The sequence below is a fragment of the Schistocerca piceifrons genome, unplaced genomic scaffold (assembly GCF_021461385.2).
Source record: "Schistocerca piceifrons isolate TAMUIC-IGC-003096 unplaced genomic scaffold, iqSchPice1.1 HiC_scaffold_1682, whole genome shotgun sequence".
Taxonomy (NCBI): Eukaryota; Metazoa; Arthropoda; class Insecta; order Orthoptera; family Acrididae; genus Schistocerca; species Schistocerca piceifrons.
This window is the reverse complement of record NW_025727548.1, coordinates 1357251-1367360: the sequence shown is the minus strand read 5'-3', so window position 1 is coordinate 1367360 and position 10110 is coordinate 1357251.

Here is a 10110-nt window from a genome sequence, read left to right as displayed (position 1 = left end):
GAACCAGTTTGACGTCAGTAGTGGGGGACAGCGCTCCTGGTGATTTTTTTTGGGTTGCGTACATAAGGAGCAGGTTTGCACTCAGGGCAAACCTATTGTTCTCCTTTGATTGACAGGCAGTAACCTATTGTTCTCTTCTGATTGACAGGTCCTTAACCTACTGTTCCCTCCCCTCTCCTTCCCCCCCCCCCCCGAAACCCCTCAGTAAACCTCCAACCCATCCCGTCCCCTCTCTGCTACTGGTACACCTTCAGATCAGAATTATTGGAATAGCCCCTCTCACTCCACGGCACCACACACTTTGACTAAGGGTCAAGAATGGTGTCAGAAGCGTAATGGAAATCTAATGATATGGAACCAGTTTGACGTCAGTAATGGGGGACAGTGCTCCTGGTGATTTTTTTTTTTTTTTGGGTTGCGTACATAAGGAGCAGGTTTGCACTCAGGGCAAACCTATTGTTCTTCTTTGATTGACAGGCAGTAACCTATTGTTCTCTTCTGATTGACAGGTCCTTAACCTACTGTTCCCCGCCCTCTCCTCCCCCCCCCAAACCCTCAGGAAACCTCCAACCCATCCCCTCCCCTCTCTGCTACTGGTACACTTTCAGGTCAGAATTATTGGAATAGCCCCTCTCACTCCACAGGCACCACACACTTTGACTAAGGGTCAAGAATGGTGTCAGAAGCGTAATGGAAATCTAATGATATGGAACCAGTTTGACGTCAGTAGTGGGGGACAGCACTCCTGGTGATTTTTTTTTTTTTGGGTTGCGTACATAAGGAGCAGGTTTGCACTCAGGGCAAACCTATTGTTCTCCTTTGATTGACAGGCAGTAACCTATTGTTCTCATCTGATTGACAGGTCCTTAACCTACTGTTCCGCGCCCTCTCCTCCCCCCCCCCCCAACCCCTCAGGAAACCTCCAACCCATCCCCTCCCCTCTCTGCTACTAGTACACTTTCAGGTCAGAATTATTGGAATAGCTCCTCTCACTCCACAGGCACCACACACTTTGACTGGTGTCAGAAGCGTAATGGAAATCTAATGATATGGAACCAGTTTGACGTCAGTAGTGGGGGACAGCACTCCTGGTGAATTTTTATTTTTTTTATTTTTGGGTTGCGTATATAAGGAGCAGGTTTGCACTCAGGGCAAACCTATTGTTCTCCTTTGATTGACAGGCAGTAACCTATTGTTCTCTTCTGATTGAGAGGTCCTTAACCTACTGTTCCCCGCCCTCTCCTCCCCCCCCCCCCAACCCCTCAGGAAACCTCCAACCCATCCCCTCCCCTCTCTGCTACTGGTACACTTTCAGGTCAGAATTATTGGAATAGCCCCTCTCACTCCACAGGCACCACACACTTTGACTAAGGGTCAAGAATGGTGTCAGAAGCGTAATGGAAATCTAATGATATGGAACCAGTTTGACGTCAGTAGTGGGGGAACAGCACTCCTGGTGATTTTTTTTGGGTTGCATACATAAGGAGCAGGTTTGCACTCAGGGCAAACCTATTGTTCTCCTTTGATTGACAGGCAGTAACCTATTGTTCTCTTTTGATTGACAGGTCCTTAACCTACTGTTCCCCGCCCTCTCCTCCCCCCCCCCAACCCCTCAGGAAACCTCCAACCCATCCCCTCCCCTCTCTGCTACTGGTACACTTTCAGGTCAGAATTATTGGAATAGCCCCTCTCACTCCACAGGCACCACACACTTTGACTAAGGGTCAAGAATGGTGTCAGAAGCGTAATGGAAATCTAATGATATGGAACCAGTTTGACGTCAGTAGTGGGGGAACAGCACTCCTGGTGATTGTTTTTTTTTTGGGTTGCGTACATAAGGAGCTGGTTTGCACTCAGGGCAAACCTATTTTTCTCCTTTGATTGACAGGCAGTAACCTATTGTTCTCTTCTGATTGACAGGTCCTTAACCTACTGTTCCCCGCCCTCTCCTCCCCCCCCCCAACGCCTCAGGAAACCTTCAACCCATCCCCTCCCCTCGCTGCTACTGGTAAACCAAAGGAGGCTTTGACCCGGCATGGTACATAATCCTACTATGAAGGCGTTCCGAGCGACTGGGGCAGCCCGAGGCACGATCCCCAGGCTTCAGTCAATCACGCTGATTTCCCCAGGAGGAACGTCAAAACCACGCCAACTAGAGCAGCCAGACAGATGTGGGCTCGTCAAGGCCGTCACATCAGCAACTGCACAGTCCTGAAAGATACACACCGGCTCACGACGCTCGCACCAGAAACGCCGTACGCCAGCGATACTGGCCAGCTGCTCAGCATCCAGCACGTACGGTCCGCCGAAGAACACTACCAACAATCGCACTTCCTTCTGGTTCGCTCCACTCCCTACCACAGAGACAAAAGACCCTCGAACTGACAAAGAAAGCGATCAGTTCGCCTGGCTCTAGCTGTCGACGTCGCCTTACGGCTCAATATGAAAACTGGCTTTTACTCTTCATCCACAAATCGCAGACTATCATTTGAGAAAAAGGCAAGCTGAGCTTTATATGAGCATGATTTCTACAACATTATCAAAATTTTCCCAGTTTTTGCAGATTAAAACATGGTGACCCAAGCATTATCAAACAAATCAGAAGACTGACGGCGGAAGTAACTTAAATCTAAATAAATAAATAAATAAAAGAATTGCCGAACACCGAAAGTGTGTGGATAGTATCGTGAAGTCTTTGTTGCTAGAGTTAGTGGACCTATCCATTTTCCGGTGTCGGTGTCCGTCTCGCTGCGGCAGAGTCGACTGTGTGTGTGAGTGTGTTTGTGTGTGTGTGTGTGTGTTTCGGTGAGGGGATGGGCAGCGACGGCGCCCATTCGGCGGCCGCTCATGAATAATGCACGCCTGCCCTGGCCGCCTGCATTTTCGTCTCTCCGCCTCCCTCCGCGTCACCCGCCGTCGCCGTATGGCAGAGAGATTGTAGCGTTCGAGGGACGCGCATCGCGTGACGGCGAGTGCCGCTGCGCTGTCAGCCGCAGCTCAGGCGGGGCCGGCGCGCCTCGGGCGCATCTGTCGACCGACGCCGCTTCCCAGGCCCGCCGTATGCAAAGGACACTGCGAGGAGCAGCGGGCGCCGTAGCCCCCGCGAGGCAGGTGAACGCGGTCGTCTGACGGCCAGCCTCATCTCACATTCTCGCTTTATTCGCCCGTTCCTGGATCCGTAGAGGACTGTTCCGTAAACAAATCGTTCCGAATGCTGTATCGGCCAGCGCGTAACCGGTCGGACGTATCTATGCGGCTGAAGAGCGAACTCCTCGCCTTTCTTCATACCGAGTGTTCGTAATTAAAGTATAGCTGCTCACAGGGGTCCACTGAGGACTGCAATTAAGCTAATGCAGTGAAACTTGATAGATATTCTAATGTGACATTGAGACCAGATTTGCGCTGGAAAAAATAGTTCCAATTTCGGCTACGAGTTGCAAGTCTGGCGCTGTGAATGCAAGAAAAACTTACAGAAACATTTCCTTATACATGGTGGTTCACTGATCATGACCGGGCAAAATATCTCACGAAATAAGCATCAAACAAAAAAACTACAAAGAACGAAACTTGTCTAGCTTAAAGGGGGAAACCAGATGGCGCTATGGTTGGCCCGCTAGATGGCGCTGCCATGGGTCAAACGGATATCAACTGTGTATTTTTTAAATAGGAACCCTCATTTTTTTATTACATATTCGTGTAGAACGTACAGAAATACGAATGTTTAGTTGGACCCTTTTTTCGCTTTCTGATAGATGGCGCTGTAATAGTCACAAACGTATGGTTCACAAACTTAGACGAACAGTTGCTAACTGGTAGGTTTTTTAAACTAAAATATAGAACGTAGGTACGTTTGAACATTTTATTTCGATTTTCCCAATGTCATACATGTACCTTTGTGAACTTATCATTTCTGAGAACGAATGATGTTACAGCGTGATTACCTGTAAATACCACATTAATGCAATAAATGCTACAAATTATGTCCGTTGACCTCAATGCATTTGGCAATTCATGTAACGACATTCCTCTCAACAGCGAGTACTTCGCCTACCGTAAAGTTCGCACATGCATTAACAATGCGCTGACGTATGTTGTCAGGCGTTGTCGGTGGATCGCGATACCAAATATCCTTCAACTTTCCCCCAGAAAGAAATCCGGGGACGTCAGATACGGTGAACGTGCGGGCCATGGTATGGTGCTTCGAAGACCAATGTTCCTGTCATGGAATATGCTATTCAGTATCGCTTCAACCGCACGCGAGCTATGTTCCGGACGTCCATCATGTTGGAAGTACATCGCCATTCTGTCATGCAGTGAAACATCTTGTAGTAACATCGGTAGAACATTACGTAGGAAATCAGCATACATTGCACCATTTAGATTGCCATCGATAAAATGGGGGCCAATTATACTTCCTCCAATAATACAGCAGCATACATTAACCCACCAAGGCCGCTGATGTTCCACTTGTCGCAGCCATCGTGAATTTTCCGTTGCCCAACAGTGTAGATTATGCCGCTTTACGTTGCCGCTGTTGGTGAATGACGCTCCGTCGCTAAATAGAACGCGTGCAAAGAATCTGTCTTCGTCCCGTAATTTCTCTTGTCCACAGTGGCACAACTGTACACGACGTTCAAAGCCATACTATGCCACGCAATTCCTGGTGCATAGAAATATGGTACGGATGCAATGGATGTTGATGCAGCATTCTCAACACCGACGTTTTTGAGATTCCCGATTCTCGCGCAATTGGTCTGCTACTGATATGCCGATTAGCCGCGACAGGAGCTAAAACACCTACTTGGGCATCATCATTTGTTGCAGGTCGTGGTTGACGTTTCACATGTGGCTGAACACTTCCTGTTTCCTTAAATAACGTAACTATCCGGCGAACGGTCCGGACACTTTGATGATGTCGTCCAGGATACCGAGCATCATACATAGCACACGCCCGTTGGGCATTTTGATCACAATAGCTATACATAAACACGATATCGACCTTTTCCGCAATTGGTAAACAGTCCATTTTAACCCGGGTTATGTATCACGAAGCAAATACCGTCCGCACTGGCGGAATGTTGCGTGGTACCACGTACTTATTTATACGCTTGTGACTATTACAGCGCCATCTATCACAAAGCGAAAAAAGTGGTCCAACTAAAACATTCTTATTTCTTTACGTACTACACGAATATGTAATAACAGATAGGGGTTCCTATTAAAAAAAACGCTGTTGATATCCGTTTGACCTATGGCAGCGCCATCTAGAGGGCGAACTATAGCGCCATCTGGTTTCCCTCTTCAAGCTAGACAGTTTCGTCTTTGTAGTTTTTTCGTTTGATGCTTATTTCGTGAGATATTTGGCGATGTCACTATAAGTGGTCCACCCTGTATAATGTATTAGGAATGGTAGGTGCACAAAAAACGTCAAACAAGTGAGAAAGGCATGCACTGAGGTGACAAAGCGATGTGTACATATACAGACGGCGGTAGTATCGCGTACACATGGTATCAAAGGGCAGTGCATTGCCGGAGCTGTCATTTGTACTCAACTGATACGTGTGAAATTTTTCCGACGTGGTTATGAACTCACTACAGAGATTAAGACATTCAACTCGAAATGGTTGTAAGAGCTAGACGCGTCGTCATAACACGTCTGGAATCGTTAAGGAATTCGGTATACCAAGATACACAGTGTCAATAATGTGTCGAGAATATCGAATTTCAGGCAATACTCACTACGGACAATGGAGTGGCCGGTGGCCTTCACTTAATGACCGAGAGCAGTCGTGTTTGCGTACAATTGTCAGTGCTAACACACAAGCAACACTACGTGAAATTACCGCAGAAATCAATGGGGACGTACGACGAACATATCTGTTAGGACAGGGCGGCGAAATTTGGCGTTAATCGCCGCGAGTGCCTTTGCTAACAGCACGACGTCGTCTGCAGTGCTACTCCTGGGCTCGTGACCATATCGGCTGGACCCTAGAGTGGGAAAGAAACCGTGGTCTGGTCATATTTCAGTCCCGATTTCAGTTGGTAAGAGCTCATAGTAGGGTTCGAGTGTAGTGCAGAAGCCATGAAACAAGGTTGCCAATAAGGCACTGTTGGCGGCTCCATAATGGTGTATGCTGTGTTTATATAGAATGGAACGGATTCTGTGGTACTACTAAACCGATCATTGACTGGAAACGGCTGTATTCGGTTACTTGGAGGCCATCTGACACCTGTCATGGGTTTCACTTTCCCAACCAACGATGGAATTTTTATGGATAACATGCCGTCATGTCACAGGACACCCTTGTGGTTTGAGGACCAATCTCGACAACTCGAGCGAATGATTTGGCCACTCGTATTGCCCGACATGAGTCCCATCGAACATCTCTAGGACATTATTGAGGAGTCAGTTCGTTCACAAAATCATGCACAGGCAACCATTTCGCTATTATGGACGGCAGTAGAGACACCGTAGTTGAATATTTCTGCAGAGTACTGCCGACGACTTGTGAAGTAATGCTACGTTGGGTTGATACATTACACTTGGAAAAAAGTCTGGCGTGATAGTTGGAAATACCCCAGTACTTTTGGCACCTCAGTGTAATGTTGATTTTATTACTAACCTCCGCTTAAACAATTTGTTCAGTACGAGTTTGGAAGACTTCGACGACATCCTGCATCCGGAAAACCACGTGATCAGCAGTCGCTTGCAGCTGTTCCGTTGCAGATCAGGTGGAGACCAAACGTGTCTCAGGTACACGCGCTCATCTAGACATCCCCAGTGCCAAAAGTCACGTGGATGCACAGGAGGTAATCTTGCAGGTGTGTATCTAGAAAACCGCTGGAGGTAACACGTTCGTTATAGTTTGCATTAAACAGATCTTTCACTGGTCGAACTACGTGAGGTGGTGCCGCATATTCGGTGAAAACAGTGTTTTCTACACAGTTCCACTCTTCCAATTAAGAAATCACATACTGTACAAGGAGGTCTCATTAACATGCAGACGTCACAGTACAGCTGACAGACCATCTGGGTTCATCCTCTTCAGAGAAGAATTGGCCAAGAATATACTTGTCAATCCACATCACACAGTCACATAATGCGAGTGAAATGGCTCTTCTGCACAAGACGTCGTTTAACAGAACCCAAACCTGTCATTTCTGTATCTACACTGTGCCCTGGAATGTAAAGTCGGCCTTGTCACACCGCAAATTATTGCCCTTGTATATGTCATAAACTTCCATCCGTCTCAAAAACCAAAGAACAAATTCAGAACGTACACTGTGTGATCAAGAGTAACCGGACACCCACAAAAACATATGCTTTTCTTGTAAGGTGCTTTGTGCTGTCACCTACTGCCAGATACTCCATATCAGCGACCTCAGTAGTCATTCGTGAGAGGAGAGTGGGGCGCTCCGCAGAACTCACAGACTTCGAACGTGGTCACGTGATTGGGTATCACTTGTGACATACGTCTGATTTCCACACTCCTAAACATACCTAGGGCCAGTGTTTCCGACGTGATAGTGAAGTGGAAAGGTGAAGGGACACGTACGGCACAAAAGCGTACAAGCCGACCTCGTCTGTTGACTGACAGAGACCGCCGATAGTTGAAAAGGAATATGTAATAGGCAGCCATCTATCCAGACAATCACACATGAATTCCAAACTGCATCAGGATCCACTGCAAGTACTATGACAGGTATGCAGAAGGTGAGAAAACTAGGATTTCGAGCTCATAAGCCACACATCACGCCGGTAGATACCAAACGAGGCCTCGCTTGGTGTAAGGAGCGTAAACATTGGACGGTTGAACAGTGGAAAAACGTTGTATGGAGTGACGAATCACGGTACACAATGTGGAGATCCGATGGCAGGGTGTGAGTATGCCTAATGCCCGGTGAATGTCATCTGCCAGCGTGTGTAATGCCAACAGTAATATTCGGAGGTGGTGGTGTTATGGTGTGGTCGTGTTTTCCATGGAGGGGGCTTGCACACCTTGTTGTTTTGCGTGGCACTATCACAGCACAGGCCTACATTGATGTTTTAAGAACCTTTTTGCTTCCGACTGTTGAAGAGCAATTCGTGAATGGCGATTGGATCTTTCAAAACGATTGATCACCTGTTCATAATGCACTGCCTGTGGCGGAGTGGTTACACGACAATAACATCCCTGTATAAGACTGGCCTGCACGGAGTTCTGACAAGAATCCTATAGAACACCTCCGGGATGTTGTGGAACGCCGACTTCGTGCCAGGCCTGGCCGACCGTCATTGATACGTATACTCAGTGCAGCACTCCGTGAAGGATGGACTGCCATTCCCCAAGGAACCTTCCAACACCTGATTGAGTGGATGCTGTCATCGAGGCTAAGGGTGGGCCAACACCATATTGAAGCCAGCATTACCGATGGAGGGCGCCACCAACTTGTATGTCATTGTCAGCCAGGTGCCCGAATACTTTTGATCACATAGTCTAGTTGCAGGTCATGAGACACCAGTTACTGCACCAGTGTAAAATAGGCCGCAAGATTTTCCATACTGTTGACAACAGGGTGGACACTTCTCTTGACGCTGCACTACCCGGAGCATGTGCTGCACTGCCAGTTACAGCAACAGCAATCTACTCAGCAACTTCCACCGCGAGCGGACGCCTTTCAGGTTACACATCAAGCTCTCACCTGTTTTGCTTGGTACAATACTGGGAACCCCAAATAGAAATTAAAATACTTTTTATTTCTAGAAACTCAAGAGAATTATACATTTAGGAGAGACTGTTGTACCCTCAGGATACTATATCTAGGAACACATCTTTCTTGTTCGGATTTTGAAGCTAGTCGCCAATTTCAGAATGACATGAAGAAAAACACACTAGCGACAGCCATAAGTGGTTTTCAGTGAGTAGTGTTTTGTGCAGCATTTGTAAATATTGTGAATTGTACACGTTCATGTTCTGTACAATGTATTAAAGATATTTGGAAGATATACTTAACTCTTCAGTTACAGAACTTCTTGTTAGTAAAATTCTCTATATTTAAAAATTAGACGTTTAACATGTTCACGGTTAAGCCAAATTTTTCTAGCTTGAAACTACAAATCTGCGTTAGTCTACAACAGCTTCAGAATATAAATGCATCAAAAAAAGTTTTTCATCAGCCCGTTTCCCAGAACTCCATAAGATGGACGTTGACTATGGATATTATGATCTTCTTTAAACCATTTAATGACATCGCACTTCTCCTCAGACCTTTCAGTCAGTGATTTGCACTGGATGCAGCACTGCAGCTCCTCCCGATTACATTAAACAGTTTCACAAAAAACGCACGGTGTCTTCTCGACAGTCATACTTTTCACTTGTTTATGACATGACAGCATGAATGGACATAAAGGCAGTGTAAAATGCCAGATTTTCACTTGTTGGCCAAATTTTTAATTATTTTTTCCAGTCTAAATCGGTTCGCATTAGCATATCTGTGAAGTTTCGCTGCCATCCGGTGACTACAGCCTCACTGGACCTCTGTGAGTATCTGTAGTTAATCATAATCATGCAGTATTTAACAACATGGCATAGTATTTAAACCTCGTCCTCCTTGCTGAGAAATCAGATTCAATAGACATCACCTAGTTAGATTGATTCACATATCAGTCAGTATTATTGTTGGGTACGCTACACCTGAGAAACGTCTTCTAAATCAAGAGCTGAACAACACTTTGTACACTACCATACACTTAGACTTGTTCTTTATCTTATGTAACACACAGCACACATTTTTGTAATTTTTTTCTTCTTAGTTGCTGATATGTGCATTTGAAATGAGCTCATGCTTTTGCCTTAAATCTCGTAGAGGTGGTCGCCTGCGGACGGAAAGCTCAGGTTCGTGCTCTCTCTCTGCAACGTTGATCCTGAAGTCGGTGCAGCAGTTTTCTTCCTTTCCACTTATCTCCATGTAAACCATGCAGCAGTTGAAAATACGCATAACGATAAGATAAGAAGTGTCTTTTTATACTGCTTCACTGCTTGTCCCATGATTGGAGAGGGAGCTGTCATCTGGTCTTGAAGATCTACGTCAAACTCGTCATACTCGAGGGTACTTTGAACTACTGTTTCT